This window comes from Saccopteryx leptura, chromosome 4 (genome assembly GCF_036850995.1).
Source record: "Saccopteryx leptura isolate mSacLep1 chromosome 4, mSacLep1_pri_phased_curated, whole genome shotgun sequence".
Taxonomy (NCBI): Eukaryota; Metazoa; Chordata; class Mammalia; order Chiroptera; family Emballonuridae; genus Saccopteryx; species Saccopteryx leptura.
The window spans coordinates 51,069,869-51,087,372 of NC_089506.1; the positions used below are offsets into that span (position 1 = coordinate 51,069,869).

Sequence of the window (17,504 nt, forward strand, 5' to 3'; positions counted from 1 at the left end):
TCCATATTGCTCAGCAAATCAAGGATCTAGAGGAGAGACTGTAGCAATTGGTACAGAGAAATCAAGGTTTTTCTAGGCAGTAAGGAACTGGACCCACTAACACCTTTCTACCTGTTAGTTTGCTAGGGCTGCTGTAACAAAGTACCACAAACTGGGCATTCTAAACAACAGAAATTTATTGTCTCACATTTCTGGAGAACACAAGTCTGATACCACGTTGTCAGCAGGGCCATGTTGCCTCTGATGGCAGTAGAGAAGGCTCTGTGTCGTGTCTCTGTAGCTTCTGGTTGTGGGAAATATTTGATCTTCCTTGGCCTTTGACAGCATCATCCTGATCTCTGCCTTCATCTTCACATGAAATTCTACCTGTGTGTGTCTCTGGCTAAGTTTTCCCCTTTATGAGGACATCAGTCATATTGGATTAGGGACTCACTTTAGTAAGACCTCATCTTAGCTAATTACACATGCAAGCAAGAACCTATTTTCAACTAAGGTCACTTTCTGAGGCATTGCGGGTTAGGACTTCAGCATATGAATTTTGGGGGCACACTATTCAAATTTTAACACCCCGAGACCCAGAATTAAGAGAAAGATATTAGGGAAGTTCGAATATCTTGAACAGTGGCTCTGTTCAAAGCCCATTTTCAGGACAGGCCATAGAAATAAAGGTACTACGGGAGAAAAATATTGACAGGACTAATGGGATGTAGACAGTCTAAGGCAAGGGTCTCAAACTCGCGGCCCGCCGAACAATTTTGTGCGGCCCGCAGACTAATCCACGAAGTTCAAAATATTTTGGATAAAATTAAGTAAGCCTAGGGGCCTACTTGTATTTTTCATTTCTCTAGCATCCTAGCTAGATATTAGCTTAGTTAACAGCAGTTGTGATACGAACTACAGTTTCTGGTCGTTTTGTGACACTGAGTAAACTGCATGTACGATTGTGCTTGTTGTACTGATTTTTGTTGTTGTTTTCAACTGCAGTGAGAAAAGTGTTGCTTAACAGTTGCCTTTTGTAGACCTAGTGCGGCCCACCGAACGGCTGTGATCTTGCTCTGCGGCCCACATGCTGAGTTGAGTTTGAGACCCCTGGTCTAAGGAGAGGAAGGAAGAAGGGGTATAGTATCTTGAGTGTGGAGGTATAAACACTGCATAGGCTCTGTGTAGAAGCGAAGTGTAGCATGTATTAGGTAATGCTGTGGGAGTTAGAAGGGTACCTAGGACATTGTCTTTCTTTTTCTTTTTCTTTTTCAAGAGAGAGAGATCACTTTATTGTCCATCTGAACACATGCCCAGAGTAGGTGGGGACAGAGGGTGAGTGGACTGGGGCCTATTCTGGACAATAAAGCGCGGATGTAACAGAGGTGGGCCTGTCGCTGAGGAAGGAAGTGCATCTTCATGCAGCCGGCGCCGAGCTAGTCCATCGGAGCCGCCCTCTGGCTGCAGAGGTGTGCGGTGCGGTAGAAGGTGCCGTCCACACCGTGGTTGAGCGAGCGGGCAGCCGAGGGAGGCCACGCACAGGTTGGAGAAGAGCTGAAGGCGCCTGGAGAAGTAGGTGGGGTTCTGGAAGGTGCGGGAGAAGCTCCCTCACTAAACGTTGAGCAGGGCCTTGCCTGCCCCTCCTTCCTCCAGGCAGCCAGCACCTGCCGTGACTGCATCCTGGTAGGTCTGTATGAGCTCCAGCTGCCCGGTGAGCGCCTGCTACCGTGTTAGCGAGTGCCTGTACTGCTCCGTGTTCACGATGCGGTCTCACGCCCCAGCTCGGGATGGTGGCCCCTGTTCGCCGGCCATGCCGCCGCCTCACTGTAGAGGGGGTCTCTGGATGGAGCGCATGGGGCAGTGGCATAGCGAACGTAACTGGCGCCCGTGGCTCTACTCTTTATTGGCGCTCCCCTCCCCCTAACTACGCTTCTACTACGCTTTTCTTGTTTGTCTTGGAGACCATTTGGCGCCCTTCTACGAGTGGCACCCGGGGCATGATAGACTCCCCCCCACCCCCCACGCCACTGGAATGGTGGTCATGCCATTCTGTTGGACGTAGGGAGTCAAACCGGCTTCCCTGCGCATAGGTCTTGCCCTTTCCCAGGCGCCACTGGAGCGAGCCCTTTTCATCTGAAGTTTTCTGAAAGGCTTTGCGGGAGTCAGTGAAGAAGCTGGGCTTATCCACCTGGACGATGACCACAGCAAAGAGTTGGCGCCAGTCGGACCCACCGAGTACCGCAAACCGTTGTTCACGAAACTGAAAGAACTGGTGATAACGAGGAATAGCTGTTTCCCGCGGACCACCAGGAGGCCCAGGACAGCTAACATCTCGTCCCCTCTCAGGATGTACTTCTCCAAGTCCCCTTTGAACCACTGGCGCTTGAGGCGTGTACTTCTCGAATGGCATCCGTTATGCCCTTGTAGCGTCCGTTATGTTCCTGTGGAGGCGCCCGCGGTCAAACTCCAGGCCGGGGCCCAAGAAGTGGTCCACCGCGCAGGAGAGCAGTACCATCTCCCGCCGCAAGAAGATGAACTGCTTGATGGAGGGCCATTGTAGAACCGCTCATCTGGTACACTGGAATGTGCCGGCGTCCCCCCTAGAGGCTGATTACCTTCTCATCTGGCACAGGCTGCAGGCCCCTGGAGGCCATCCCCAGACGCACATAATGGAAGGCATCAATCTTCATCAGAAGGCTCTTCTGAACGTTGGATAGGAGACCACGGATGGCAAAGCTGGGGTCGTAGTCATATTTCCTATGCCCTCTGGGTACTTGTAGTGCTCATTCAGGATGTCACTGGCAGCAAGGAAGATCTCTGAGTGCAGTGAGTTTGCCTACCGGGCCAGCGTGCAGTCCTAGTTGAAACCATAGACCTTGACATCGTGCATGCTGATCTCACTGTTGGCAAAGATGGCTACTGGGTTCAGGAGACTGAAGACCTGCACGGGCGTGAGGAGTTGGGAGTAGTGGGAGGGCCCACAGGTGCGCACTGAGCTCCGCCCTAGAGCGCAAAGCACCAGGGCATTTGGCAATGGACCCTCAGGCCACAGCCAGGGCAAGACGGCGAGGACTAGCTGGCTTGTGGCTGCTGTGGCTTGGGCACAGCAGCCCTACACCCACTATGCCCACTGAATGCCCCCTACCCTCTAACTGTGCACTTGCTCCTAGAACATTGTCTTGTGATAACTTAGTATCAGTTATTGCTACATAAAAGACCACCCCAAAATTTATTTCCTGATTCTATGGATTGCCAATTTGGCCTGGGCTCAACTGAATATTTCATCTACTGGTCTTTAAATCACCTCACTCATATGGCTGCACAGCTGGGTCACCTGAGGACAAGTCACCTGGGGGCTGTTGGTTCCAGACAAACAGTCTGGTGGTTGGCTCCGGTAATGTGGGCCACTGGGTCATGTTTTTCCAGAATCGAGGGGGAATCCCAGGTTTCTGCACTTGGGGACTGTGTTCCAGAAGCAGCAAGAGAAGACAAGCCCAAATGAGCAAGTATTCTTCAGGTTTCTGCTTGTGTTTCCATTATCCAGTCACAAGGATAAAGCCAGATTCAAGGGACGAAGAAATACAGACAACCCCACCCCTACCTTTTTATGGAAAGAGATGCAAAGAATCCATGACCAATTTTTGCAATTTAACCTAAGGTAGTTGAGCAGAATGTACTGCTGGGGAGTGAAGCCCGGACCAGTGCAGGTTTAGAGTTCTGACTGAAGGTAACATTGGGAATGAGGCTGGAGTTGCAACATTGATTACTGATGACCTGAAGGCAGTTCAGATGAAACTGTTTAGAGAAACCTAAACACCTGTCCGGGATCTTTCTGGTCTGCCAATACTTTTGGGATTCTGTGAGCATCTGGAATACAGTACTGATCGCTGGTACTTAAAGAATCGCCACAACCCCTCCTTTATGATGTCTTAGGAGAACTTCTCTTTTCACCCCCTCCACTGCTCTGCTCTTTGTAGCTGCAGCTCTTTTCATGATGGATGTTCAGCAGCTTTATTGGAGACTTCAAAAGGAGACGGTACAATGACAGAGTTAAAGGAATCCATATTGAGACCATTCCTGCATTCTTGCCTGGGAGAAGGACAATTTCTTTCCATCTTTCCAGGCTGCTGTAAGAGCAAGAAAAAAAAATCACAAATTAATATCTCAATAAATTATCCTGCCACATTTGTTTACCCACTAAATGTCGGGACTGTTTATCTTCCTTTTAAATTACTCCTGAGCTCTGTAGAGCAGAGTATTTTGTCTCTAAAATTTATCATTGTGAAATTACTTGTCGCTGCTCCTCCGGAAATGTCAGGTTTTTGAATTAGTAAAATGGAGGATCACAATGGAACAACTTTTCTTTATGTGACATGTAGAACTCTGTCATTAGGATTAAGCAGAAATATCCATTTGCATACACAGGTGCCTAGACAGATACTTAAAACATAAACAAAAAATTCTTTTAACATTTGGAACCTTCAGTTGGCTATTTTGAAAAAAAAAATACAAAAGGATATCCAACCTCTACCCCTCCTATATTCCCCCTATAAATTATTAACAGATGGTATATCCTGAGATGCTACCATACATTCTCTTAAAAATCCAGAATAAACCCCAAATCCTCTTCCCTCGAATTCTAGATGTGCGGTGTGTATACAGTGAACAGTGATGTAGAATCCCTGGGCCTGTGGCCTTGTCTCCCCTGAAGGAATGCTATGGAAATTGGGGCAGAAAAATGAAAGTATTTGAGTGTATATGAATTTGTATTTGTATGTTCAATAGAAGAACTGTGCTATTTGTTTAATTTTTTTATCAATGTCCATTTCTCTGTCCCTTCAGAGGGTGAACATTGTGGGAGTTGGAACAATGTGTCATTGAGCACAGTGCCTGGAGGGTGCTCAGTTAATGAACCGCCATTCAGAACATTACACAGGGCCTTGTGTGGGATCGGGGGGACGGGTACAGTGTGAATAGGGCAGCTGTCACCAACAGGCCAGTGACAATCTATTGATTGACGTCATAATCATAGCTGGCCACATATCATCCTCGTCTTCAACTTGTGCCTTTAGCTTCTTATCCAAGACCTCCCCCTCCTTTCCCCTCTCCCCTCCGTTTGTCTTCCCTTTCTCTGCAAGGGCAACATCAAAGCCGATCCTCTTGAAAATACTAGAGCTGCCTCTATTGGTGCTTAGGATCCAGTGGAGTGATTTATTTTGCTAGTTTCTGGCAGTGTCTAAGCACATTAGAAAGGAGCAATATGCCAGTGTATTCCCAAAGGAGTGCACAAGGTAATGGGTCTTGGGAACTTGGTCACTGATCAAAAGCAAAACAAAAATATTAATATATGAAGATGCATAATCTGAATCATGGGCTCAGTGTTTGGGGATTTAGGCAGAATATAGAAAATCTTTCTTCATATGGGCTATTTTAAAATAACAATTTAAATATTGGGTAAATGTTTTCTTACTCATTTTTTCACTTTGTTTCATCCTAAATTTTCTTTCTTTTACAAAGCCACCACTTCCATGATATAAGGTTATATTAGCATTTCTATGTCTGCTAAATTAAGCACCACATTTACCTCTAGCACCAGAACTCCTATCCCCTGGTGTATAGTAGAGGCCTTAATATTTGTTGATTGAACTTATATAAAAGTAAAAAGCAGAAAAATGGCTTGTTCTGGACCTGTGGACTGAGTTCATTAACTTTGATGACAAGTACTGATCTTGCTCAATATCTTGTCGTTCAGGTCCTGGACCTTATCTTTCAGGTAGCGTGTTCTAAATTTATCCTGCTTCACTGGGCTTAATTTCTTGTCCTTCTAGCCAGTTCTGTCCCTTGGCAAACCACATCCTCTCTGCTGGATCACACCCAACCCCCAAACTCGTTCACACTTAAACATGCTCAAGCCTCTACTTCACTTACTTTTCCAGCTATGAGCTATTTTTTGCTTCCTCTTGATAGCCAAACTTCTTGAAAGAGATTGATTTTTGTGTGTGTATGTATGTGTGTGACAGAGACAGAGAGACAGAGAGGGACAGATAGGAACAGACAGATGGTAGAGAGATGAGAAGCATCAATTCTTCATTGCAGCACCTTAGTTATTTATTGATTGCTTTCTCATATGTGCCTTGACTGAGAGGCTACAACAGAGCAAGTGACCCATTGCTCAAGCCAGCGACCTCGGCTTTTGAACCTGGGTTCTCTGCATCCTAGTCTGATGCTCTATCCACTGCGCCACTGCCTGGTCAGGCAAAAGAGATAGATTTTAAAAAATAATTTTCTGACTTCTGTGTTCTCTTCATCTAACTTCACTCATTCCATTCTAGTAACATGACCTCCAAAATGTTAAATCCAATGGGGGTTTTACATGATCACACAATCAACACCATTTATTGTTTCTGATTACATCTTCCATTATAGAAGCTTTCTTCCTCAATTTCCATATCACAGCCTCTTCTAGAGTTTTCACCTGCCTCTAAAGCTGATTCTTCATAGTGTCTTTCACTCATTCTATTCTAGCTGCATTGTAAAATATTACAGTTTTAAAGACCATTCTCTTCTCAGTCTGCAATGACTTTCTTTTTAAGGATACAAACTTTATTTAATTTTTTTAAAATTACAGTTCACATTTAATATTACGTTAGTTTTAGATGTGCAGCATAGTAGTTAGATGTTTATATAACTCAAAAAGTGATTGTCCTGGTAAACTAACACTCACTTGACACAATATAGTTATTACTATATTATTGACTATATCCCCTATGCTGTGCAATGGTCTCTTGGTGACATGTTATTCATGACCAAAACATTATTTTTTAACATACCTATAAATTTAAATTTATATCTCCAGATCCAAACCCATATGTCCAATCACTCACAGATATCTTCTTTTTAATATTTTACATGCGATTCAAATTCAGTATGTCCAAAACCAAACTCATAATCCTCTCATAAAATTTACTGTATTTCCCCATGTATCAGATGCACCCTTTTACAAAAAATTTGGGGTCTATAAACTGGGTGCATCTTATACAGTGGTTGTAGTGTTTTTACTTGCATTTCCTGCTTTTTCATGCAGATGAGGAATTGTATAAATTATATGATGAATAAAACTTGAGTTTAATAACATTATGTAATACTTTTTTTTTTTTTTCAAATTTTGGGCCCAAATTTAAAGTGTGTCTTATACATGGGAGCATCTTATACACGGGGAAATACGGTATTCCTTCTCCAATTCTCTCTTTCCTAGAGACTGCTGCTGGACAGTCAGTGCTCTTGCTACAAAACGGTGAGATAAGCAGCTTGCCTCATCTTGCTCGTCCATGTGCCAGTCCATTGCCAAGTTCATTGTTTTCCTGACTGTCTCTCAGATACAGCCACACCTCTCCGTCTGTACTTTATAAGCTATCATAATACTTTGACTCATCTGCTGAAACAGTTGCCTAATTGGTCTCCCACTATTCAATCACTACTTCACAGCGCAGCAGAAGTAATCTAAAAAAAAAAAAAAAAAAAAGGTGACCCTTTTTATTTGACACCCTTATTTAAATGAAGTCACGCATCAGTGGTTTTCCATCAAAATCCTTATGCAGTCTCAGTTTGGACTTCTAAGTATTCTTCACCTGTTAGCTGTGTGAGCTAAAAATTAAGCAGGAAATGAAGCTAGAGGTTGATAAGAGTGCTATCTTAGAGCAGCGCAGAGAGGGTTCTCTTGGGGGAGAACATTTGAGCAGAGACTGGAATGTGGCAGGGAGCAGTCATGCAGACATGTAGGGAAGGAAGGTTCCAGGCAGAGGAAACAGCAAGTGCCACAGCCATAAGATAGAAGTGTTCTTGGTGGGTTTGAGGGATAAGGAGGGGGTCAGTATGACTGGGGCCCAGTGAAGTAAGGTCATAGAGGTGGGCTGGGCCACCATCATGCAGCACCGATAGACCTCCTAGAGAACTCTGGGTTATACATTAACCATAACTGGAGAGCTTTGCGCGGAGGAGGGAAATGCTGTGACTTAGGTTTGAACAAGATTCACCTGGTTGTCTTGGAGGGCATAGACTGAAGGCAAGAGAGAACATCTAGGATGGTGCTATTTTATTAGCACCAGTTGAGCGATGATGACCACATAAATGACAGCCATAGTGGTGAGGGCAGGATACAGTGATGGGGTACAGGAGATATTTCAAAAACTGGCAGGTTCACTTGTATTTCTTACTTTGTATTTTACCATGTATTTTACACCAGTGGTCCCCAACATTTTTGGGCCACAGACAGGTTTAATGTCAGAAAATATTTTCATGGACCAGCCTTTAGGGTGGGACGGATAAATGTATCACATGACCGAGACAAGTGTCAAGAATGAGTCTTAGATGGATGTAACAGAGAGAATCTGGTCATTTAAAAAAAATAAAACATTGTTCAGACTTAAATATAAATAAAATGGAAATAATGTAATTTATTTATTCTTTCTCTGTGGACCGGTACCAAATGGCCCACAGACCGGTACCGGTCCGCGGCCCCGAGGGTTGGGGACCACTGTTTTACACAACTATATAAAATAAATTTGATCATCCATAACCATGAAAAACAAAAAATGCAAAAAAACAAACAAACAAACAAAAAAAAACGCCTATAGAAAAATTAAATTTCCTGGAATAACAAGTTAAATTATTCTTGAAGACGATGGACACTGGGCCAGACAAACTTCTGCACATTAATATTTCTAACACCTATTTGAGGTTCATCATGTACCATTAAATAAGAAATAAGCTTTAACATGACTTATTATCTTGTTTAATTATCAGAGCCCTATGCATTAGCTGGTTTTAGTATTTCCATTTTGCGGAAGAGATATAGAATTGCAGGAGCTTGCCAAAGACTCCACAGCTAGGAAGTGCAGGGAAAACTCTAAGCACGACCTCTGGAGGCAGCCCAAGGTTAAGTCATTGTCAGGGTTAGCTTATAAAGCCAAGAGCAGGTTTCCAAATAGACAGATGTTTCTGTTACTACTGCCTTCATTCCTAGGAGATTCAGTTCCACACTGGCACTCATGGTACATACAGTTCTTGTTCTTGAATTTTTATGAGTGTGTACTTACTAAAAATACTTGTGAAAATAGGGTTAGTATATAGTATTAAAAAACAAATGCACGTGCATGTATGTTATGTCTTCTTTTCTTCATCTGACTGTGCTGCGTTGAGGTGTTAGACCAGGGGTTGGGAATCTTTGTGGCTGAGGAAGCCATGAATGCCACGCATTTTAAAATGCAATTCTGTGAGAGCCATACCACGACCTGTATATGTTATGCATTATCCAATAAAAATTTGTTGTTGTCCCAGAGGACAGCTGTGATTAGCTCCAGCCACCCACAACCATGAACATGAGCAGTAGAAAATGAATGGATTGTAATACATGAGAATGTTTTATATTTTTTAACATTATTTTTTTTGTATTAAAGATTTGTCTGCGAGCCAGATGCAGCCATCAAAAAAGCCACATCTGGCCTGTGAGCCATAGGTTCCCGACCCCTGTGTTAGACCCTCTCAAGGGACAGATAAGAAAAGCTCCTAGAGATGTAAATAATACAGATAAGGACCTTGGGAATATAAATAAGAATGAACCAGAGCAAACTCAAATTTGGAGATTGCCCAGAGATTTTGAAAATATTCTAAGCATTTGTAATCCAAATGCCATGGGAATGAGAGCTGGACTGTTTATCTGCATCTGAGGGTCAGAGTGGTTAGGTCTGAGGTCTCTGTATTTACTGTGCAAAGATTTGAAGTGAGAATTGGAAAACAGTTAAAGAAACAACAATTTCTAGTTAATGTGGGAGTTGGGATAGTCTTCTGGGCAGCATGTGCCTGAGAGCATGTCTGCCCAAACCTCCCTCCCTACCCCGCCATTGGGAAGGAACTAGCAAAGCAGGAAGTGCCAGCAAGGGGTAAGGAGAAATCCAGTGCACCTAGCTGTGCAAAGACAACAGGAAACAAAAATAGGATTAGGCACTGGGAGCATCAGGAAGTGCTCTGCATTTACAAATAGCTCTGACTCAAGGAAACCACTGAGTGGAAAAGAGAAAGGCCCTTTATTTTGGGGTGGGAAAGAGAAAGACTTCTTTTTGGTGATAACACCAGAAAGAAAAAAAAGAGTAAAAAACATCCAGTTCAGAGATGACAAAAGCTTTACGAACATACAACTGAGGAGGGATTGGTGGTTAAGCCTGTGTATCGTGTGTGTAATGTGTCGTGTATGTATAATCTTGTATATACAAAGAAACGTGAAAATACATGTTTAAGTTGACTCTGGAGTGAATCTGCATATAGTTTATTCATAAGGTTTTCGCTCTTCTCAGTGGCCCTATTTGTTTCTTTATTCATTCACTCATTTGGTTTCTGTGAAATGGGGTAAAATCCCTGCAATAGAGCTTGTTGTGATTCTTGAGTTCTTTTGACTTCCATCATGACAAAAAACAAAAACCGAAAACCAAGAGCTTGACATGGCCCCCATGGATCAGTCAACTGAGGCAAGGCTAACCCAGCCGTCAGGGAGAACTTTCTGGAGCAAGAAGTGGCTCTTTCTACAATGCTAGTAGTAGCCATCTCTTTCCCTCTATTTAATCAGGGAAAACCAACTTTAGTAATAGCTCTCTGCTAACACCGTCAATGATAGTTTCAGCATAGAGTCAGTGGTATTATAGCAAATGTACAGTAAATCCAGGTACAGTAAACCGGCTCTTCAAAGAAGAACGTGTATACATATGCTTATCGTAAAATTCAGTAATGTGTATATAACATAGAGTTTACAAATAATAATACTCTTAATTGTACACTTCTAGCCCACTTATTCTCAGGGAATGGTGTCATTGGTTTCTGCCATACTCTTACCTTCATAGCCAACCTATAATTGCCATTCAGCCATGACTGACAAAGTTGTTTTCCAGTTCACTAACTTGTTTCCCAATAACTGTATCAACATTAAATCTGATATGTGACTTTCTGTTAAACTCTTCCTCTCTCACCCTTGTATTAAGTATATTCATAAAGCTGGAAATTTTCCAGCTTTGCAGTAAATCAAGCCCTAACTTCCAGAGTCTGCCTGTTCGATGGTGTAAAGTCTACCTAAGGCTGATTTCAGGCTGCCAATGTGTCATCACTGAGTGCAGAGTTGGAAGAGATACACAGTAGCACATCATTATATAGAATCTCCACCATGCAGAGACACTAGAAGTAAACAATCTAAAGGCCAGAGGTAAAAGTAAAATGTACTAAAAATTTGGAAAGTGATAAATTTTATGTATGATTGTCTTTGGCTTTAGTATAATTTTTTTAGCTACAGGTATATATTATTTAATTTTTTATAATAGCTATGTTTAACAATCAGCTTTCAAAATTCCTGAAAATACAACATTTGGCTCTCTCATAGGCTGAGGCAAGCTGGTGATGAGGGAGAGAAACGCTGGTGAGCTGTGAGAGCAGTGCAGGAAGCAGGAAGTAGGAAGCGAGGGATCAATTAGGATATGCAAGCCCCGGGCTGGGCGTGGGCACCAACACAGAAAGACTAATCAGACATGCTTCCTGACTGTGCAGGGTACGAACACTTAAGTCTCAAGCTGGAGACCCTGTGGAGCAACCAAGCTCAGGTTTTCCCCCTGTCCCCAATCACTGCTGAACCCTGGTGATTAGACCAGTTACTTAGTTTCACAAGATTGATGCCATAATGGGGACACATCCTTGTTCAGTCATGAGAGAAGTACCATGTTTTTGGATGGCTCAAGTCCCATTCTTGGGTACTGGAAGGTCTGGCTGTGCTCTGCCTGAGATTTCTCTCATTTTGGGGATAATGATTTCCTCCCCTTCACCATGAATCAAAAGCTCTCAGTTGATATCAATTATGAATGTGCAAGCATTATCTAAGGTTGTAGACATGTCCTGATTCCTGAGCATTTTTGTGTCTTTGATTTTCCTCATAATAGGACTGCTACTAGCTAAAGGGCTCTCCCTCGGCCACTTTGTTTTATAGAGTGTGGCTGGACAGTAAGAGCAGTTCCTCCAAAGGCTGCCTGACATGCTGTGTTCTACCCTCCTCGCGTGAGTCTATGTGGTTTTGTCTGTATCTCTCACCTCTCTGGATATTTCAAAGGATTCTTGTGAAAAGAGATGCTGTTCTGGGAGCATATGACTAGAAATATATAACGGTTTCTTCTGGCTAATTAAGATTTTTGTTTTAATGTTATTCTACCACCTTTTAGATAATCTTTAAAAGTCTGGTGCTCTGGACCAGAGGTCAGACCTTTGGCCCCAGGAGCTTTTAAATTGAGGGCATTTGTAACCTTTCCTTTTTAGGGTTATTTAAAATTAAACCTAAAATAAAATATAATGGCTGGCTGACACAAAAATATAATGGTCCCTGCCTTTATATAATTGACTTAAAATAATATTGAAATCATACATTAAGTATCATAGTTATGAATGCCATATATTATTTTTTAGAATGAAAAAAAATCATCTTATAATCCAGGTAATTTCTTCTTAATTATTTTTAAAAGTAGCATTATTATATATATAAGAGGAATAAATTATATTCAAAGTCTAATACTCTGTATTTAAAAGAATTAAATAGTCCACAAGAATATATAATTGAAAATATTTAAGATTTACTTTTTCAACTGAGGAGAATTAAGGACAAAAGTTGTATAGTACATCTTCTGACGTTCCTGTAACACACTGCACTTTCATTTTCACTTATCAAACACTTGTTTCTGGTGTGGTTCAGGAGCTCACCAGGGAAGAGTCTGTTACTACTCCTGAGAAACCACAAGTCTAATAGAGACTAATGTGCAAATACAGCACGCGCTGTAACGGGTATGAATAGGGTGCTGCGACAGCTAAGCAGAGGGCATTGAGAAATTCTTCTTGGAGATCATATGTAACCTAGGACCTGAAAGTGGGTATGAGCTCACTCACATCCTAAGTAGAGGAAAATCCTGGCTAAAGGAAGAAGGAAGGAGCTGTGAATGCGGGCAGCACATGCTGGGACATGTAGAAGCTCAGTGTGACCAGAACATGATGTAGAGGAACAGTGGCTGGAAATGAGACCAGAGCGGTTAGGTGAGGGTCAGATGGGGGAAACTGTGCCATGAGCAGTGTATGGTGTCCACATGGACATCTTGATCACATCTGTTATTTTGGATGCTGACTAGCAGCACTGTAGAGGAATGACAAGGGGAAAGAGAGTACTAGGAAAACAAAAGGAAGTAGTGGAGGCGAGTGTGACGGGGCCTGAACTGAAAGTGTAAAAGGTTGGGGTGAAAGGAAGAAATGGGCTGCCTGAACTGTGCTGGAATAGTGGATGGAGGACGACCAGGAGTGCTGAGGTAGCCGGTTCAAAACCTTGGCTTGTCCGGTCAAGGCACATATGGGAGTTGATGCTTCCTGCTCCTCCCCCCTTCTCTCTCTTTCTCTCTCTTTTCTCTCTCCTCTTTAAAATGAATAAATAAAAAAATTAAATAAAAAAGAAATGGGCTAAAGAGAAATTGAGGGTAAAGAACCCATGAATTGGGGTGTCCCTCTGGATGTGGGAGAGAGAAGAGTCAAGGATGGGAACTAGTTTGAGAAATGGTGTTTCCTGTGGACTCATCAAGGTTCTGTGACCTTCTCATCCATATGTTAAAGTCCTAAACCCCAAAGTGTCTGGAAAGAAAACCTTGAGAAGGTAATTAAAATAAAATGAAGTCATAAACATGGGAGTTTATCCAATAGGATTAGTGTCTTTATGAGAAGAGAAACCAGACAGCTCTGTCTCACCTTCTGTGAGCACAAAGTGAAAAGGTGACTAACTTCCAGCCAAGCAGAGAGCTCTTACCAGAAACTGATCTTGGACTTCCTACCCAGCCTCTATAACCATGAGAAATAAGTGTCTTCTGTTTAAGCCACCCAGACTGTGGTATTTTGTTATGGCAGCCAGAGCAGACTAAGATGTGCCATTATGCCATTAACTCATATAAAGAAAGAGTATAGCCTGACTAGGTGGTGGCACAGTGGATAGAGTGTCAGACGGGGATGCAGAGGACCCAAGTTCGAAACTCTGAGGTCACCAGCTTGAGCACAGGCTCATCTGGTTTGAGCAAGGCTCACAAGCTTGAGCCCAAGGTCACTGGCTTGAGCAAAGGGTCACTTGGTCTGCTGTAGCCCCCAGTCAAACCACGTATGAGAAAGCAATCAATTGAACAACTAAGGAGACTAAGAAACCACAATGAAGAATTGGTGCTTCTCATCTCTCTCCATTCTTGTCTGTCTGTCCCTATGTGTCCCTCTCTCTGTCTCTGTCACACACACACAAAAGAAAGAGTATAAGAGAGATTTTAATTGTTTAATTTTATTCACTGGTTTTTAGTTTGGTTTTGGATATGTCAAATATGAGATACTAATAAGGCAGATGGGAATGTCCAGTGGACAGCCAGAAATATACAAGAGGAACAATGGGGAGCAGTCAGGTCAGGAGAGAGTTTAGAGAGTTCTCGTAGATAAAACAGAAGCCAGGGTTGTGGAGGAAATTGATCAAGGAAAGAATGTAGAATAAGTAAAAGAAGAAGGCAAGAAAGTAGCTGGGGAATTTGAACAGTTAAGGACATCCAGGAGAAGCAGCCAGCCAGTGACAAGGGAGAAGTATTCTAGAATCAAAGGGGGTGTCTCAAGGCCATTTGTTAACAGTGTCACCTGCTACAGAAGGCTGAACTAGGCTGAAGACAAAAATATAAAGCACTTGGCTGGTAATTAGGAGATAATTATTAGGAGCCATGTCAGTGTGGTGCTATGGAATAAAGCCAGTTTGCAATGAGTTGAGAAATGAATGGGAGTAAAGAAAGAAAGATGAGGATGGACTCTGATTTTAAAATATCTGCTTATGAAAAGCACAAGGAAGATGGGGAGGTAGCTTGAGAGAAAGGCACATCTGTCTCTATGTCTGAAACTCCACAATAATTTTTCATTTTTATAGGAAGGAACAATGGACAACTAAAAGAAATTGTAGTCTATTTTATGCAAATCAACCATTTTCATTATTTTGGATTTTTTGATGTCTGTTTCTGCCAAACAAGGACAAAGGCCCTGTCTCTTTTCCCTATAGACTCTTCATCTCATTGGTTCATTTCTCCTAAACTTTTGACAACCATCAGTCTCAAATAGGTGTCAGGATTTCTTAAATAAGAGTAAGAATGTACACATGCTTGTAACTGTGAAGGTGTGTATGAGTGACTGTGCTTGTGTGGGTGTTAGGGGACAGGATCTGAACATACATTATGATGCCAGAGGTCTGTATTCTATGAAGATCAGATGTTGTTAATGGTAAATTTTATGTTTTATATATATTACCACCACCACAACAAAGAAGAAAACACAAAAGAAAACAATTATTGTGGCCACTCTTCTTTCCATTTTGGATTGCAGTTAGTATGAAAAAATGCTAAAAAAAATTATTTGTGCTTTCTTTTTTCCCTCTATCCTACATTTATAGACAGTTACTTAGATATGCTTGTATGATTCTATCTATTTTGAAGATTGGCAGTCTGGTAGGATGTGATGTAGGCCTCTGTTTTAAATTGCTTAATAGTTGAAGCTAAAGGAAAATGTGTATTAGAACACTTTTCCTGGAATTTCAAAACAATGTATTAATTTAGGCAATGGTGGGATTCAGCCGGTTCACACAGGTTCAGCAGAACTGATACCTAATTTTTTGTAGAGTTTGGCAAACCAGTTGTTAAAATGGCATTTGTAATCAGGGTTCCCTTTAAGGTGGGCACCTGGGCTGCCACCTAATGTGGAAATCACAAATTTACATTCTTTACTTTTTTTTTTTAATGTTCATCTATGCAACAGTGTATTGTAAGTGCCCATAATAATGTTCATTTCATCCATAGGTGAAAAAATTGCAAGTGAGGACACCAGTCAAGAAGCAATATAGAAATATCATTTTTTGTTTAATTTTATTTAGAAAATTAAATTTAACAAGGTGACATTGATCAATAAGAGTACATAGGTTGCAGGTAAATATTTCTATAGTATTTGAACTGTTGATTATGTTGTATACCCATCACCCAAAGTCAAATCTTTGCTCAAATGGAGCCTTGGCTGCAGGAGCGGAAGAGAGAGACAGAGAGGAAGGAGAGGGGGAGGGGTGGAGAAGCAGATGGGCGCTTCTCCTGTGTGCCCTGTCTGAGAATCGAACCCGGGACTTCCACACGCTAGGCCGACGCTCTACCACTGAGCCAACCGGCCAGGGCCTGTATGTATCTTTTGATCTCTGCGCTTATTTCTTCTTTGACCCATTCATTTTTTTTTTTAATAATTTTATTTTTTTAATGGGGTGACATCAATAAATCAGGCTACATATATTCAAAGATAACAAGTCCAGGTTATCTTGTTGTTCAATTATGTTGCATACCCATCACCCAAAGTCAGATTGTCCTCTGTCACCTTCTATCTAGTTTTCTTTGTGCCCATCCCCCTCCCCCTTTCCCTCTCCCATTCCCCCCTCCCCCCCGTAACCACCACACTCTTATCAATGTCTCTTAGTCTCACTTTTATGTCCCACCTACGTATGGAATAATGCAGTTCCTGGTTTTTTCTGATTTACTTATTTCGCTTCGTATCATGTTATCAAGATCCCACCATTTTGCTGTAAATGTTCCGATGTCATCATTTCTTATGGCTGAGTAGTATTCCATCGTGTATATGTGCCACATCTTCTTTATCCAATCATCTATTGATGGGCTTTTTGGTTGTTTCCATGTCCTGGCCACTGTGAACAATGCTGCAATAAACATGGGGCTGCATGTGTCTTCACGTATCAATGTTTCTGAGTTTTTGGGGTATATACCCAGTAGAGGGATTGCTGGGTCATAAGGTAGTTCTATTTTCAGTTTTTTGAGGAACCACCATACTTTCTTCCATAATGGTTGTACTACTTTACATTCCCACCAACAGTGTATGAGGGTTCCTTTTTCTCCACAGCCTCTCCAACATTTGTTATTACCTGTCTTGCTAATAATAGCTAATCTAACAAGTGTGAGGTGGTATCTCATTGCAGTTTTGATTTGCATTTCTCTAATAGCTAAAGAAGATGAGCATCTTTTCATATATCTGTTGGCCATTTGTATTTCTTCCTGGGAGAAGTGTCTGTTCATATCCTCTTCCCATTTTTTTATTGGATTGTTTGTTTGTTGTTGAGTTTTATGAGTTCTTTGTATATTTTGTATATTAGGCCCTTATCTGAGCTGTTGTTTGAAAATATCATTTCCCATTTAGTTGGCTTCCTGTTTATTTTGTTATCAGTTTCTCTTGCTGAACAAAAACTTCTTAGTCTGATGTAGTCCCATTCATTAATTTTTGCCTTCACTTCTCTGCCTGTGGAGTCAAATTCATAAAATGCTCTTTAAAACCCAGGTCCATGAGTTGAGTACCTATGTCTTCTTCTATGTACTTAATTGTCTATTTTTCTGCCAATACCATGCTGTTTTGATTGTCGTGGCCCT

The 17,504-nt window shown here is 41.9% G+C and overlaps 1 pseudogene; it reads right to left on the reverse strand.

Moving 5' to 3' along the window:
• Nucleotides 1–1,415: 1,415 nt before the first annotated feature.
• LOC136404152 (5'-nucleotidase domain-containing protein 2 pseudogene) overlaps nucleotides 1,416–17,504 on the reverse strand; it is a 29,895-nt pseudogene continuing 13,806 nt past the window's right edge.